General features: G+C 47.9%; 1 long non-coding RNA gene across 1 annotated transcript; it reads left to right on the forward strand.

Annotated features, from left to right (window-relative positions):
- The first annotated feature begins 3,458 nt into the window (after nt 1-3,458).
- LOC311121259 lies at nt 3,459-15,959 on the forward strand. Its single transcript, XR_014612253.1, has 3 exons — nt 3,459-3,477; nt 3,991-4,154; nt 9,438-15,959. It is a non-coding gene; the product is annotated as an uncharacterized lncRNA (long non-coding RNA).
- The last annotated feature ends 1,029 nt before the right edge of the window (nt 15,960-16,988 follow it).

Below are 16,988 nucleotides of genomic sequence, written 5' to 3' on the forward strand. Positions count from 1 at the left end.
CGCCGAATACAACAGGTGCAGACATTACAGTGAAATGCTTACTTACAGCCCTTAACCAACAGTGCATTTATTTTTAATTAAAAAAGTAAAAATAAAACAACAACAAAAAAAGTGTTGAGAAAAAAAAGAGCAGAAGTAAAATAAAGTGACAGTAGGGAGGCTATATATACAGTAAAATAAAGTGACAGTAGGGAGGCTATATATACAGGGGGGTACCGTTGCAGAGTCAATGTGCGGGGGCACCGGCTAGTTGAGGTAGTTGAGGTAATATGTACATGTGGGTAGAGTTAAAGTGACTATGCATAAATAATTAACAGAGTAGCAGCAGCGTAAAAAGGATGGGGTGGGGGGGCAGTGCAAATAGTCCGGGTAGCCATGATTAGCTGTTCAGGAGTCTTATGGCTTGGGGGTAGAAGCTGTTGAGAAGTCTTTTGGACCTAGACTTGGCACTCCGGTACCGCTTGCCGTGCGGTAGCAGAGAGAACAGTCTATGACTAGGGTGGCTGGAGTCTTTGACAATTTTGAGGGCCTTCCTCTGACACCGCCTGGTATAGAGGTCCTGGATGGCAGGAAGCTTTGCCCCAGTGATGTACTGGGCCGTACGCACTACCCTCTGTAGTGCCTTGCGGTCGGAGGCCGAGCAGTTGCCATACCAGGCGGTGATGCAACCAGTCAGGATGCTCTCGATGGTGCAGCTGTAGAATTTTTTGAGGATCTGAGGACCCATGCCAAATCTTTTTAGTCTCCTGAGGGGGAATAGGCTTTGTCGTGCCCTCTTCACGACTGTCTTGGTGTGTTTGGACCATGATAGTTCGTTGGTGATGTGGACACCAAGGAACTTGAAGCTCTCAACCTGTTCCACTACAGCCCCGTCGATGAGAATGGGAGTGTGCTCAGTCCTCTTTTTTTTTTCCTGTAGTCCACAATCATCTCCTTTGTCTTGGTCACGTTGAGGGAGAGGTTGTTGTCCTGGCACCACACGGCCAGATCTCTGACCTCCTCCCTATAGGCTGTCTCATCGTTGTCGGTGATCAGGCCTACCACTGTTGTGTCGTCGGCAAACTTAATGATGGTGTTGGAGTCGTGCCTGGCCATGCAGTCATGGGTGAACAGGGAGTACAGGAGGGGACTGAGCACGCACCCCTGAGGGGCCCCCGTGTTGAGGATCAGTGTGGCAGATGTGTTGTTACCTACCCTTACCACCTGGGGGCGGCCCGTCAGGAAGTCCAGGATCCAGTTGCAGAGGGAGGTGTTTAGTCCCAGGATCCTTAGCTTAGTGATGAGCTTTGAGGGCACTATGGTGTTGAACGCTGAGCTGTAGTCAATGAATAGCATTCTCACGTAGGTGTTCCTCTTGTCCAGGTGGGAAAGGGCAGTGTGGAGTGCAATAGAGATTGAATGAGATCAATGAGTAGGTGTTCTAAAACTTTTGACAGGTAGTGTGTGGTTGAAGGCTCCAGTGTAATGTGATCTCCTGAGTAGGTTGAAGGCTCCAGTGTAATGTGATCTCCTGAGTAGGTTGAAGGCTCCAGTGTTATGTGATCTCCTGAGTAGGTTGAAGGCTCCAGTGTTATGTGATCTCCTGAGTAGGTTGAAGGCTCCAGTGTTATGTGATCTCCTGAGTAGGTTGAAGGCTCCAGTGTTATGTGATCTCCTGAGTAGGTTGAAGGCTCCAGTGTTATGTGATCTCCTGAGTAGGTTGAAGGCTCCAGTGTTATGTGATCTCCTGAGTAGGTTGAAGGCTCCAGTGTTATGTGATCTCCTGAGTAGGTTGAAGGCTCCAGTGTTATGTGATCTCCTGAGTAGGTTGAAGGCTCCAGTGTTATGTGATCTCCTGAGTAGGTTGAAGGCTCCAGTGTTATGTGATCTCCTGAGTAGGTTGAAGGCTCCAGTGTTATGTGATCTCCTGAGTAGGTTGAAGGCTCCAGTGTTATGTGATCTCCTGAGTAGGTTGAAGGCTCCAGTGTTATGTGATCTCCTGAGTAGGTTGAAGGCTCCAGTGTTATGTGATCTCCTGAGTAGGTTGAAGGCTCCAGTGTTATGTGATCTCCTGAGTAGGTTGAAGGCTCCAGTGTTATGTGATCTCCTGAGTAGGTTGAAGGCTCCAGTGTTATGTGATCTCCTGAGTAGGTTGAAGGCTCCAGTGTTATGTGATCTCCTGAGTAGGTTGAAGGCTCCAGTGTTATGTGATCTCCTGAGTAGGTTGAAGGCTCCAGTGTTATGTGATCTCCTGAGTAGGTTGAAGGCTCCAGTGTTATGTGATCTCCTGAGTAGGTTGAAGGCTCCAGTGTTATGTGATCTCCTGAGTAGGTTGAAGGCTCCAGTGTTATGTGATCTCCTGAGTAGGTTGAAGGCTCCAGTGTTATGTGATCTCCTGAGTAGGTTGAAGGCTCCAGTGTTATGTGATCTCCTGAGTAGGTTGAAGGCTCCAGTGTTATGTGATCTCCTGAGTAAGTTGAAGGCTCAGTGTTATGTGATCTCCTGAGTAGGTTGAAGACTCCAGTGTTATGTGATCTCCTGAGTAGGTTGAAGGCTCCAGTGTTATGTGATCTCCTGAGTAGGTTGAAGGCTCCAGTGTTATGTGATCTCCTGAGTAGGTTGAAGGCTCCAGTGTTATGTGATCTCCTGAGTAGGTTGAAGGCTCCAGTGTTATGTGATCTCCTGAGTAGGTTGAAGGCTCCAGTGTTATGTGATCTCCTGAGTAGGTTGAAGGCTCCAGTGTTATGTGATCTCCTGAGTAGGTTGAAGGCTCCAGTGTTATGTGATCTCCTGAGTAGGTTGAAGGCTCCAGTGTTATGTGATCTCCTGAGTAGGTTGAAGGCTCCAGTGTTATGTGATCTCCTGAGTAGGTTGAAGGCTCCAGTGTTATGTGATCTCCTGAGTAGGTTGAAGGCTCCAGTGTTATGTGATCTCCTGAGTAGGTTGAAGGCTCCAGTGTTATGTGATCTCCTGAGAAGGTTGAAGGCTCCAGTGTTATGTGATCTCCTGAGTAGGTTGAAGGCTCCAGTGTTATGTGATCTCCTGAGTAGGTTGAAGGCTCCAGTGTAATGTGATCTCCTGAGTAGGTTGAAGGCTCCAGTGTTATGTGATCTCCTGAGTAGGTTGAAGGCTCCAGTGTTATGTGATCTCCTGAGTAGGTTGAAGGCTCCAGTGTTATGTTATCTCCTGAGTAGGTTGAAGGCTCCAGTGTTATGTGATCTCCTGAGTAGGTTGAAGGCTCCAGTGTTATGTGATCTCCTGAGTAGGTTGAAGGCTCCAGTGTTATGTGATCTCCTGAGTAGGTTGAAGGCTCCAGTGTAATGTGATCTCCTGAGTAGGTTGAAGGCTCCCGTGTGTTAACTTTGTTCCCTTCATCTCCATTGAAAAAGTGTCTTCTCTTTCCCCTTAGAGCCCCTGAGGACCAGGAAAGGAGATTCTATCATGACACCAGGTAAAGTACCACTGTCTCCTAGTCTGATGATTCTATCATGACACCAGGTAAAGTACCACTGTCTCCTAGTCTGATGATTCTTAGAGGATGACACAGGAGTTAAATTCAATCTTGTATTGTCCTGTCCTCCTGTCCTGTCCTCCTGTCCTGTCCTCCTGTCCTGTCCTCCTGTCCTGTCCTCCTGTCCTGTCCTCCTGTCCTGTCCTCCTGTCCTGTCCTCCTGTCCTGTCCTCCTGTCCTCCTGTCCTGTCCTCCTGTCCTGTCCTCCTGTCCTGTCCTGTCCTCCTGTCCTGTCCTCCTGTCCTGTCCTCCTGTCCTGTCCTGTCCTGTCCTCCTGTCCTGTCCTCCTGTCCTGTCCTCCTGTCCTGTCCTCCTGTCCTGTCCTCCTGTCCTGTCCCATCAATAACTAAACTGTTCAATCCTGTACAGATATTTTATCCTGGACTGTCCTTTCCTGTGAATAAAACGGTTTGTTGCATGCAGATGAGTGTGTTCCTGAAAGGATAACATTTCCACTAAGCCAAAGTAACACTGACCGATCAATGTCTCCCTCCCTCTAGTGTCCAGCAGCTGTAGAGAGGAGCCGTCAGTGAATGGTGGAGGGTGGACAGATATCGCCACGAAGCTGCCCGCCCATTTAAGCTCTTCAGACGGGGAGAAGTGGCCGGCCATCTGTAAAGGACCCTAAAGAACTCAGAACCCACCTGGGGACAGGACACAGAAGGTAACCTGCTGGGCTTAACCCTAACCCCCCTGGGGACACCTTACCCTAACCCCCCTGGGGACACCTAACCCTTACCTTAACCCCCCTGGGGACACCTAACCCTTACCCTAACCCCCCTGGGGACACCTTACCCTACCCCCCCTGGGGACACCTAACCCTACCCCCCCTGGGGACACCTAACCCTTACCCTAACCCCCCTGGGGACACCTTACCCTTACCCTAACCCCCCTGGGGACACCTAACCCTTACCCTAACCCCCCTGGGGACACCTAACCCTTACCCTAACCCCCCTGGGGACACCTAACCCTTACCCTAACCCCCCTGGGGACACCTAACCCTTACCCTAACTCACCTGGGGACACCTAACCCTTACCCTAACCCCCCTGGGGACACCTAACCCTTACCCTAACCCCCCTGGGGACACCTAACCCTTACCCTAACCCCCCTGGGGACACCTTACCCTTACCCTAACCCCCCTGGGGACACCTTACCCTAACCCCCCTGGGGACACCTTACCCTTACCCTAACCCCCCTGGGGACACCTTACCCTTACCACTAAACCAGGGTTTTCAAACTTGGGTCCGAGATACTGCAGGGGGTCCACAAATGGACCTGAAAAATAATTATTTTATGAATATCGCTAGCTGCAACAGAATACCATTGCGGATACCATTGTATGTTTCTGCGTCCAGTATAAAGGGTTAGGTTTCACGAGCCAATGCTAACTAGCGTTAGCGCAATGACTGGAAGTCTACAGGAACAGTTGGCATGCTAGCTGTTCCTGTTCATCCGACTCTGGGGAAGTAGGGCAATGGCTTCATGGCCAAAATCTCCAACTATCAAATCCCTGCAGTGAACTATCCCTTTAATATGGAGGAAATTACAGGGAAATGCTTACTGGATCCTGGATGGCAGGGAGCTTTGCCCCAGTGATGTACTGGGCCGTACGCACTACCCTCTGCAGCCTTGGAGGAAATTACAGGAAGTCCTTAGGCGGGCCGTCTAAGTGGTGATTTTCGGGAAGAAATGTTTCAGTGTCAACTTAAACAACCAAAACCAGATAGAAAACATGCAGAAAAGTTATTGAACTATATATATTTTTAAATAATACCATCAGTTAGGGAGAATCGAAAATTACCAAAACCGGGCATTCAGGGCACATGCCTATTTTTAATTTTGTTTAATGTTTGAGCAGAGGAACACAGCATTAGCCATGGCAAACATGGCAAACATGGCAAACATGGCAAAATGCATAGAATTGCAGGAAATGTGTTTTAAAAAGGGAAAATTGTCTCTCCGCTCTAAGCCAAACTGTCTAAATTAGGTTCAAAATTACAAAATGTTCTCCCAGCTCAATGGAAAAAAATGGAATTGCAGAAAATATGCTTTACAATACAGCAACATTTTCTCAACGCTGCAAGGATGTCTTTCTAGCTAATAGACTGTTAGTTTACACTTCCTCTTCCAATGAACTTTGGGGAGGTCACAATAATCAAACTTGACCAAATCTATTCATTTTAAAATAAGAGAAGACGTGACCGTTGTTGCTAACATAAAATATTATGGGGTCGCCTATTTGCCTGGGCGGGGGTTCTTGGGCAAACCCACCTGGGGAAATCCCTGTCCTAACCCACCTGGGGAGACCCCCTGTCCTAACCCTAACCCACCTGGGGAAATCCCTGTCCTAACCCACCTGGGGAGACCCCTGTCCTAACCCACCTGGGGAGACCCCCTGTCCTAACCCACCTGGGGAGACCCCCTGTCCTAACCCACCTGGGGAGACCCCCTGTCCTAACCCACCTGGGGAGACCCCTGTCCTAACCCACCTGGGGAGACCCCTGTCCTAACCCACCTGGGGAGACCCCCTGTCCTAACCCACCTGGGGACACCCCCTGTCCTAACCCACCTGGGGAGACCCCTGTCCTAACCCACCTGGGGAGACCCCCTGTCCTAACCCACCTGGGGAGACCCCCTGTCCTAACCCACCTGGGGAGACCCCCTGTCCTAACCCACCTGGGGAAACCCCTGTCCTAACCCTAACCCACCTGGGGAGACCCCTGTCCTAACCCACCTGGGGAGACCCCTGTCCTAACCCACCTGGGGAGACCCCCTGTCCTAACCCTAACCCACCTGGGGAGACCCCCTGTCCTAACCCACCTGGGGAGACCCCTGTCCTAACCCTAACCCACCTGGGGAGACCCCCTGTCCTAACCCTAACCCACCTGGGGAGACCCCCTGTCCTAACCCACCTGGGGAGACCCCTGTCCTAACCCACCTGGGGAGACCCCCTGTCCTAACCCTAACCCACCTGGGGAGACCCCCTGTCCTAACCCACCTGGGGAGACCCCCTGTCCTAACCCACCTGGGGAGACCCCTGTCCTAACCCTAACCCACCTGGGGAAACCCCCTGTCCTAACCCACCTGGGGAGACCCCTGTCCTAACCCACCTGGGGAGACCCCCTGTCCTAACCCACCTGGGGAGACCCCTGTCCTAACCCACCTGGGGAGACCCCCTGTCCTAACCCACCTGGGGAGACCCCTGTCCTAACCCACCTGGGGAGACCCCCTGTCCTAACCCACCTGGGGAGACCCCTGTCCTAACCCACCTGGGGAGACCCCCTGTCCTAACCCACCTGGGGAGACCCCTGTCCTAAGGTAAGCTACTGGGCTTAACCCTAACCCATAACCCACCTGGGGACACCTAAACCTAACCCGCCTGGGGACACCTAAACCTAACCCGCCTGGGGACACCTAAACCTAACCCGCCTGGGGACACCTAAACCTAACCCGCCTGGGGACACCTAAACCTAACCCACCTGGGGACACCTAAACCTAACCCACCTGGGGACACCTAAACCTAACCCACCTGGGGACACCTAAACCTAACCCACTGGGGGACACCTAAACCTAACCCACCTGGGGACACCTAAACCTAACCCACTGGGGGACACCTAAACCTAACCCACCTGGGGACACCTAAACCTAACCCGCCTGGGGACACCTAAACCTAACCCGCCTGGGGACACCTAAACCTAACCCGCCTGGGGACACCTAAACCTAACCCGCCTGGGGACACCTAAACCTAACCCGCCTGGGGACACCTAAACCTAACCCACCTGGGGACACCTAAACCTAACCCACCTGGGGACACCTAAACCTAACCCGCCGGGGGACACCTAAACCTAACCCACTGGAGGACACCTAAACCTAACCCACCTGGGGACACCTAAACCTAACCCACTGGGGGACACCTAAACCTAACCCACCGGGGGACACCTAAACCTAACCCACCTGGGGACACCTAAACCTAACCCACCGGGGGACACCTAAACCTAACCCACTGGGGGACACCTAAACCTAACCCACCGGGGGACACCTAAACCTAACCCACCTGGGGACACCTAAACCTAACCCACTGGGGGACACCTAAACCTAACCCACCGGGGGACACCTAACCCACCGGGGGACACCTAAACCTAACCCACCGGGGGACACCTAAACCTAACCCACTGGGGGACACCACAAGAAAAAATATTTTGCATCTTCAAAGTGGTAGACATGTTGTGTAAATCAAATGATACAAACCCCCAAAAAAATCCATTTTAATTCCAGGTTGTAAGGCAACAAAATAGGAAAAATGCCAAGGAGGGTGAATACTTTGGCAAGCCACTGTATATTTAGATGGCTTTCTTTCATTGATCCCTAATATTCTGAACCCGTTCTCACAATATATTCTAATGAGTCTGTCGACAACATTCTAACAAAATGGTACACCGTATTTAAAGGGATGGCTTCAGATAAATGTACTGAAAACACTATTGAATTAAAACTCAACAAGAAAATCTGTTGGCCAGCAAGTGGGATGGTTTTCAGCGGTTGAATGACATTTATTCAGAGTGTGCAAGGTAGCCACACCTGCAGAGCGTGTTACACGACTGAATAGAGCCCCACAGTGGACGTGTCATAATACCCATAAAACCTAGCAGTCAAACAGGGAAATGGTTCCAATCATTTTTCCACCATTCAGTTTTCCCATAGGGAATTTTAAAAACACTTAACACTTATCGCTTAAATATTGGGATGCAAACTCAAAATGTAATACATTTCAACTCTATATGGTGGTCCTCTGTAGCTCAGCTGGTAGAGCATGGCGCTTGTAACGCCAAGGTAGTGGGTTCGATCCCCGGGACCACCCACACACAAAAAAAAATGTATGCACGCATGACTGTAAGTCGCTTTGGATAAAAGCGTCTGCTAAATGCATATTATATTATTATATTATATTATATATTATATTATTATATTATATATTATATATTATATTATTATATTATATTAAAATAAGGGCTATGTTTAGTGTAGGCTTACCTGGTGTGACGTTTTGATAACCATGTGAATCTCTCTTGGACAAGGTGACTTTTATCAATATATTCAGCTGTATTTACTCTCTGATTTGAAAAGGTTAATTAGCATGAAAGTAGACATGCAAAACTACAAATCCCAGCAAGCTCCAGCACGTCATCTCTAGCTGACATCTCTGCTAACAGGTAGTGTGTCAATTTAAAACTTACACAAGACAGTTCACAGAATTGTCCATTTAAAGATATTTAGCCAAATCATTACTACTGTTACAGGCTTTGGTTTTTCCATTTATATTTCGAGGTTGGATGTTAGCACATGGGGCTCACTGATTTGGTGTCATCTCGTTAGTCAGTATGTGTCACACCTGTGCTGGCCCAGGTGATATTTAGGAGCGGCTGGCCCAGGTGATATTTAGGAGCGGCTGGCCCAGGTGATATTTAGGAGCGGCTGGCCCAGTGCTCCAGTTGTCTTGAGAGATGTGGAGGATCAACACCTTTAGTTGGCTCTCCCTATTTCACTTTTTTTTATATCCTTCATCTGATCTTCCCTGTTTTCATTTTGCTCCACTTTGTGGTTTGATTTCTGTCTTTCAGTTTGGTGGGTTTTAATTTAGTTTGACTCTTCTTGGGTAAATTTAGTGGGCGCTCATGGTGGGTGTCTTTTAGGGCCCAGTTGTTGTTGCTAGTCAACCTCCAGTGGACACCCCCATGAGTGTCTTTCAGAACCCCTCCTAAAACCCCACCTGTTTCGTTTTGGTTGTTCAGATCACTCATTGTGAAGCCAAACTATTTTCTTACAATGTGTGGTGTCACTACTGTAGACTTGCCTTCCAAAGATCTCCCATAAGTCATTGAAGATGTATTTCCAGGACACATGTCATGTCTTTGTGTTTTCTTTTTTCTTCTTTCTGTTTCTCTTCAGAAATATCCGACCCGAGCTTTGACGTTCCCAAGCCGTCCCAGAAGAAGAAGGAAAGAGACATTAAGTAGAGAAACAAGACCCATATGAATTATATGCAAAAGGAATGTTCAATGTGTTATAAATGCAATCATTATTTTATACAGAATAGGTTTCAATATCCAAAAAAGAGAAAGAGACCAGCTCATTTAGCTGGGGTCTGGTGACCAGCTCATTTAGCTGGGGTCTGGTGACCAGCTCATTTAGCTGGGGTCTGGTGACCAGCTCATTTAGCTGGGGTCTGGTGACCAGCTCATTTAGCTGGGGTCTGGTGACCAGCTCATTTAGCTGGGGTCTGGTGACCAGCTCATTTAGCTGGGGTCTGGTGACCAGCTCATTTAGCTGGGGTTCTGGCCCTATCAGCCTATGTACATTATTATTTTCGTCTTTTTGAAGTTCTATGTTTGATTAATAACCCAAATGTGGAATTTATTTTACAAACTTTCTCAGTTTACTTTTGCTGTTCTGTTGTGGCACTTTTGTACTGGTGGATTGATTGCACACAGTGTCACCCCACCTGTGTCCCAGAGTCCTAGCTAGCTAGCACACCGTGTCAGCACACAGTGTCACCCCACCTGTATACCAGAGTCCTAGCTAGCTAGCACACAGTGTCACCCCACCTGTGTACCAGAGTCCTAGCTAGCTAGCACACAGTGTCACCCCACCTGTATACCAGAGTCCTAGCTAGCTAGCACACAGTGTCACCCCACCTGTATACCAGAGTCCTAGCTAGCTAGTACACAGTCCTTCGCCCGTGCCTGCCGAGCACCTGCCCTCACCGTAACGTTAACAGAACTGCGGGAAAGCTGTACTCGGCCGGCAGGAGTGAAGGAAGTCGCTCCAATTTGTAAGTCGCTCTGGATAAGAGCGTCTGCTAAATGACGAAAATGTAAAATGTAAGGACACTGTCTACTGGTGTTCTAGCTAGCTAGCGCTCTCTTCTTCTGTGGGGTTTATCAGACACCAGCAGAGACCAGGAGTATTGGGCTCCATTGGTTTATCAGACACCAGTAGAGACCAGGAGTATTGGGCTCCATTGGTTTATCAGACACCAGTAGGGACCAGGAGTATTGGGCTCCCATTGGTTATCAGACACCAGTAGGGACCAGGAGTATTGGGCTCCCATTGGTTATCAGACACCAGTAGGGACCAGGAGTATTGGGCTTCCATTGGTTTATCAGACACCAGTAGGGACCAGGAGTATTGGGCTCCATTGGTTATCAGACACCAGTAGGGACCAGGAGTATTGGGCTCCATTGGTTATCAGACACCAGTAGGGACCAGGAGTATTGGGCTCCCATTGGTTATCAGACACCAGTAGAGACCAGGAGTATTGGGCTCCCATTGGTTATCAGACACCAGTAGGGACCAGGAGTATTGGGCTCCCATTGGTTTATCAGACACCAGTAGGGACCAGGAGTATTGGGCTCCATTGGTTATCAGACACCAGTAGGGACCAGGAGTATTGGGCTCCATTGGTTATCAGACACCAGTAGGGACCAGGAGTATTGGGCTCCCATTGGTTATCAGACACCAGTAGGGACCAGGAGTATTGGGCTCCATTGGTTATCAGACACCAGTAGGGACCAGGAGTATTGGGCTCCATTGGTTATCAGACACCAGTAGGGACCAGGAGTATTGGGCTCCCATTGGTTATCAGACACCAGTAGGGACCAGGAGTATTGGGCTCCCATTGGTTATCAGACACCAGTAGGGACCAGGAGTATTGGGCTCCATTGGTTATCAGACACCAGTAGGGACCAGGAGTATTGGGCTCCCATTGGTTATCAGACACCAGTAGGGACCAGGAGTATTGGGCTCCATTGGGTTCTTAACCAGTCTTTTCTTCCAACCTCTGGTGAACAAAGCCGTGCCATATGTACAGAATACAAGGGCTTTTTCTAATGTGTAATTTTTCTGGAATTGATTGCACTGTGCAGGCTGGATCCTATGCATTATCTTTGTCTTTTCATGATTCTTTTTCAAGAAGACCGTTTAGCAGAATGTGAAGGTGTAATTCCTGGTTGTGATTTTAGATGGAGGTCAATGTGATGATGAGGGAGGGGAGGTACTGAAGAGGAGACGGCGTGTAGAATGGCTTTAATTCCATGTCAGTCATTTTAAACGGTATCAGGAATTGAATTATATTGCCTTAACCTGTAGTAAATTAGTATGTGCATTTCTTTACATCTCCTTTTTGATAGTGTTCAGATCAAGGACTGGGGAGTTACCGCATCCATCCTCTTGTACATTGGGTTTTAAAAAATATGACTGACAACCATCCTCATACAGTATGATTAAAGAATGGGCAGGTTAGTACTTCTGATTAGTGTTACTGTATATAGCCTTGGATGGGAGGAAGGACTGGGCTTGGATGGGAGGAAGGACTGGCCTTGGATGGGAGGAAGGACTGGGCTTGGATGGGAGGAAGGACTGGCCTTGGATGGGAGGAAGGACTGGCCTTGGATGGGAGGAAGGACTGGGCTTGGATGGGAGGAAGGACTGGCCTTGGATGGGAGGAAGGACTGGCCTTGGATGGGAGGAAGGACTGGGCTTGGATGGGAGGAAGGACTGGCCTTGGATGGGAGGAAGGACTGGCCTTGGATGGGAGGAAGGACTGGGCTTGGATGGGAGGAAGGACTGGCCTTGGATGGGAGGAAGGACTGGCCTTGGATGGGAGGAAGGACTGGCCTTGGATGGGAGGAAGGACTGGCCTTGGATGGGAGGAAGGACTGGGCTTGGATGGGAGGAAGGACTGGCCTTGGATGGGAGGAAGGACTGGCCTTGGATGGGAGGAAGGACTGGCCTTGGATGGGAGGAAGGACTTGAAGATTGAGGGCTGACAGCCTGGCTACGCTTTAGCTGAAATCAAATGGACTGTATTATTGGTAGCTTTTGAGTGTGTAAAGAAGACCATTGCTGAATGGAGGCTCTTAGCCCGGTGGTTCAGTGTTTTACAGCCCATAGTTCTCTGTAGACTGTCTCTCTCTGTTGATCATTAACCTTTAAAAGATGATTAAATCATGTATTTATACCTCGACTTTTAGGATTTTCAATAAGGATTTTGTCTATGAAGAAATGCAATGACTTTTCTATGTTTGTTGAAATAAAAATAAATAAAACCCAAAATGTTTTACTGCAACTATGACCCATCTCTTATTAGACACCAATTCAACAAATTCACATCATTTAATGTATACATACTAGGGCTTATGGCCGATTCGCAATATATACAGATGAAATGTTTTCTCCTTGTTGTACAATTAAAGGTAAAATACAGTTCAGTCAGTCAGTAATAATCTAATGTAAAATTATACCTAGGCTAGATCGAAGCCTTCCACAACCATAAGACCAACTAATTAAATTATTTTATCAAAATAGTTTAACCTGCTTTTTTGCAATAACCACTGATGTTGCTTTCAAGTCTGTCTGAAAATACGCTTTTGTTACTAATTTAACCAGAACCATGCATAATGCACATCCACTAATAATGACTAACTTCTTGTAGCAGGCATTATAGAAAATGAACACGGGTCTCAAACAATCTCTCAAGCACAAGCCCACGTGCTAGTGAGTAGCCAGCTGATCTTTATAGTTCAGTGAGTAGCCAGCTGATCTTTATAGTTCAGTGAGTAGCCAGCTGATCTTTATAGTTCAGTGAGTAGCCAGCTGATCTTTATAGTTCAGTGAGTAGCCAGCTGATCTTTATAGTTCAGTGAGTAGCCAGCTGATCTTTATAGTTCAGTGAGTAGCCAGCTGATCTTTATAGTTCAGTGAGTAGCCAGCTGATCTTTATAGTTCAGTGAGTAGCCAGCTGATCTTTATAGTTCAGTGAGTAGCCAGCTGATCTCTATAGTTCAGTGAGTAGCCAGCTGATCTTTATAGTTCAGTGAGTAGCCAGCTGATCTTTATAGTTCAGTGAGTAGCCAGCTGATCTTTATAGTTCAGTGAGTAGCCAGCTGATCTTTATAGTTCAGTGAGTAGCCAGCTGATCTTTATAGTTCAGTGAGTAGCCAGCTGATCTTTATAGTTCAGTGAGTAGCCAGCTGATCTTTATAGTTCAGTGAGTAGCCAGCTGATCTTTATAGTTCAACTTTAGCCAACTTGGATCTAGTACTGAACAGAAATATGAACGCAACAATTTCAACGACTTTACTGAGTTACAGTTCATATAAGGAAATCAGTCAATTAAAATAAATGCCTTAGGCCCTGATCTATGGATTTCACATGACTGGGCAGGGGCACAGCCATGGGTGGGCCTGGGAGGGCATAGGCCCACCCACTGAGGAACCAGGCCCAGCCAATCAGAATGAGTTTTTCCCCACAAAAGGGCTTTATTACAGGCAGAAATACTCCTCATCAGCTGTCCGGGTGGCTGGTCTCAGACTGGTCCTGGGCTGGCGTGGAGGTCCTGGGCTGGCGTGGTTACACGTGAGACATAAAAAGGGTATCGTTAGAAAGGTTAACTTCTCTATTCCTGTAAAATAATGTCTCAGTAGTCTGTGTCCATATGACCGATGACCGATTCTGTTGGACCAAACCTCAAATGCAAATACCGAGTTGGCGTAACAGTGCGTCGTGTACTTTGTAGTGTGTCGGTGTAAATAGCCTGTTTTGTTTTTTGTCTCTTTCATATATATTTCCCTATCACACTTTTCATCCTTTAACTAAATCTACTTTCCTGCAACCCGCCTCCCCAATGTGGAACGGATTCTATTATTTATTTTACCTTTTCATCCAGAACCTCCAGTTGAAACTAGCCAGCTAGCTAACTAGCTACATGCTATTAGCCACCGTTAGCGGTTTTCACCATTGTCCGTGGCCTGCACTACCTACCGGCCAGCTCTAACCTGGACTATTATCGGCCAGTCTGCACTGTCTGCACAGCACGTTATCGACCCAGAACATATCGGACTTTCTGCCGGAATCACTGAATCACTGGACCTTAACACCGGATCATCGCAACTAGCTAGCTGCAACCAAATGGCTGTTGTTGTTGTTGGCTAATCACCACCGCCCCCGAAGCAAGCACCAGTTAGCCTTGAGCTAGCCTTGAGCCAGGCCCATCTCCCGGCTATCTACCTCTCTGTCAACCGGACGGGACCTCCTAGTGTCGACACGGAGCCCCGCCGATCCATCACGACTGGTCTGCCGACATAATCGTCTGATGTGGTTTCAACAGGCTTCCCGTTGCGACGACCACGAAGATCCATCTTCTATCCCCGGCCCGCTAGCAATCAACAGCCGTGCTTCCTGCTCGCCTGTGCTGTAGCAGCCATTCAAACTGCTCCTGGTCTCACCTATTGCTGTTCACTGGACCTTATGATCACTCAGCTGCACAGCTGATGCCTGCTGGACTGTTCCTTTACACGGTACCCCATCCTGTTTATCTGTTCAGCCTCAGCCCAAACTTTCGTCGCAATTACCAGTTGTTGTCTTAGCTCTCTCGAATAACACCTGTGCTTTATGCCTCTCTCCCATGTCATTATGCCTTGCTTATTGCTGTTTCGGTTATTTCTTATTGTACTATTTCACTGTAGATCCCCCAGCCCAGCTCAACCTGCCTTAGATAGCTCCTTTGTCCCACCCCCCATACACACGGAGACCGACTCAATCGGTGCCTCCAGTGATGCTATCTCGTTCATCGTTACCCAACGCTTAGGTTTACCTCCACTGTACTCATATCCTTCCATATCCTTGTCTGTACATAATGCCCTGAATCTATTCTACAACGCCCGGAAATCTGCCCCTTTTATTCTCTGTACCCAACGCACTAGAATACCAGTTCTTAAAGCCTTTAGCCGTATCCTTATTCTACTCCTCCTCTGTTCCTCTGGTGATGTAGAGGCTAACCCAGGCCCTGTAGCCCCCAGTATCACTCCTACTCCCCAGGCGCTATCATTTGTTGACTTCTGTAACAGTAAAAGCCTTGCTTTTTTGCATGTTAACATCCGAAGCCTCCTCCCTAAGTTTGAGTTACTCACTGCATTAGCACACTCCGCCAACCCTGATGTTCTAGCAGTGTCTGAATCCTGGCTTAGGAAGACACCGAAAACTCTGAAATTTCCATCCCCAATAATAACATTTTCCGTCTAGATAGAGCTGCCAAAGGGGGCGGAGTTGCAGTCTAATGTGGAGAGAGCCTGCAGAGCTCTATCATACTATCCAGGTCTGGGCCCAAACAGTTTGAGCTTCTACTTCTAAAAATGTGGTTCTTCTTGAGCCACTCCTTTGTTGCCTTGGCCGTGTGTTTTGGGTCATTGTCATGCTGGAATACCCATCCACGACCCATTTCCAATGCCCTGGCTGAGGGAAGGAGGTTCTCACCCAAGATTTGACGGTACATGGCCCCGTCCATCGTCCCTTTGATGCAGTAAAGTTGTCCTGTCCCCTTAGCAGAAAAACACCCCCAAAGCATAATGTTTCCACCTCCATGTTTGACGGCGAGTTGAGTTGATGCCAAAGAGCTCGATTTTGGTCTCATCTGACCACAACACTTTCACCCAGTTCTCCTCTGAATCATTCAGATGTTCATTGGCAAACTTCAGACGGGCATGTATATGTGCTTTCTTGAGCAGGGGGACCTTGCGGGCGCTGCAGGATTTCAGTCCTTCACGGCGTAGTGTGTTACCAATTGTTTTCTTGGTGACTATGGTCCCAGCTGCCTTGAGATCATTGACAAGATCCTCCCGTGTAGTTCTGGGCTGATTCCTCACCGTTCTCATGATCATTGCAACTCCACGAGGTGAGATCTTGCATGGAGCCAGAAATCTTTCTGATTTGAGAGGGGGTCAAATACTTATTTCCCTCATTAAAATGAAAAATAAATTTACAACATTTGACATGCGTTTTTCTGGATTTTTTGGTTGTTATTCTGTCTCTCACTATTCAAATAAACCTACCATTAAAATTATAGACTGATCATTTCTTTGTCAGTGGGCAAACGTACAAAATCAGCAGGGGATCAAATACTTTTTTCCCTCACTGTATACAGTGGGGGAAAAAAGTATTTAGTCAGCCACCAATTGTGCAAGTTCTCCCACTTAAAAAGATGAGGCCTTTAATTTTCACCATAGGTACACGTCAACTATGACAGACAAAATGAGAGAAAAAAATCCAGAAAATCACATTGTAGGATTTTTAATGAATTTATTTGCAAATTATGGTGGAAAATAAGTATTTGGTCAATAACAAAAGTTTCTCAATACTTTGTTATATACCCTTTGTTGGCAATGACACAGGTCAAACGTTTTCTGTAAGTCTTCACAAGGTTTTCACACACTGTTGCTGGTATTTTGGCCCATTCCTCCATGCAGATCTCCTCTAGAGCAGTGATGTTTTGGGGCTGTCGCTGGGCAACACGGACTTTCAACTCCCTCCAAAGATTTTCTATGGGGTTGAGATCTGAAGACTGGCTAGGCCACTCCAGGACCTTGAAATGCTTCTTAAGAAGCCACTCCTTCGTTGCCCGGGCGGTGTGTTTGGGATCATTGTCATGCTGAAAGACCCAGCCAC

Source organism: Coregonus lavaretus, assembly GCF_964263955.1.
Source record: "Coregonus lavaretus genome assembly, contig: HAP1_SCAFFOLD_9130, whole genome shotgun sequence".
Lineage (NCBI taxonomy): Eukaryota > Metazoa > Chordata > Actinopteri > Salmoniformes > Salmonidae > Coregonus > Coregonus lavaretus.